Raw genomic sequence first — 531 nt, 5'->3', positions numbered from 1 at the left:
ATGACTCTATATAATATATAGAAATAGATCACTCTGTGTGTAATGACTATATAATATATGGGAATAGATCCCTCTGTGTGTAATGACTCTATATAATATATGCGTTTCCCTTTTGGCTTTGAATTACTGAAATAAATTAGGTTTTTGATGATATTCTAATTCATTGAGATGCATTTGTATTTCAGCATCTGTATATGAGTCTATGCTTGAGTGTGTACATGTATGTGTTAGAGTGCATGTCTGTGTGTGTGTGTGTGTGGGTGGGTGGGTGTGTGTGTGTGTGTGTGTGTGTGTGTGTGGGTGTGTGTGGGTGTGTGTGTATGTGTGTGGGTGTGTGTGTGGGTGGGTGTGTGTGTAAATATGTGTGTGTAAGGGTGTATATTGTGTACATCCGTGACTATCATTCATGTAGATGTAGAGTATTACTGCCTCTGACAACGCAGTCATTCGCAGGGTTAACAGGTTCTCGCTATCTTATTCCTGCTTTCCTATTGGCTGCCACTGGCTCAGCCTTGAGTGTTATATTGTGTG

Source organism: Anomaloglossus baeobatrachus, chromosome 4, assembly GCF_048569485.1.
Source record: "Anomaloglossus baeobatrachus isolate aAnoBae1 chromosome 4, aAnoBae1.hap1, whole genome shotgun sequence".
Classification (NCBI taxonomy): Eukaryota; Metazoa; Chordata; class Amphibia; order Anura; family Aromobatidae; genus Anomaloglossus; species Anomaloglossus baeobatrachus.
Note: the sequence above shows the minus strand (reverse complement) of the source record.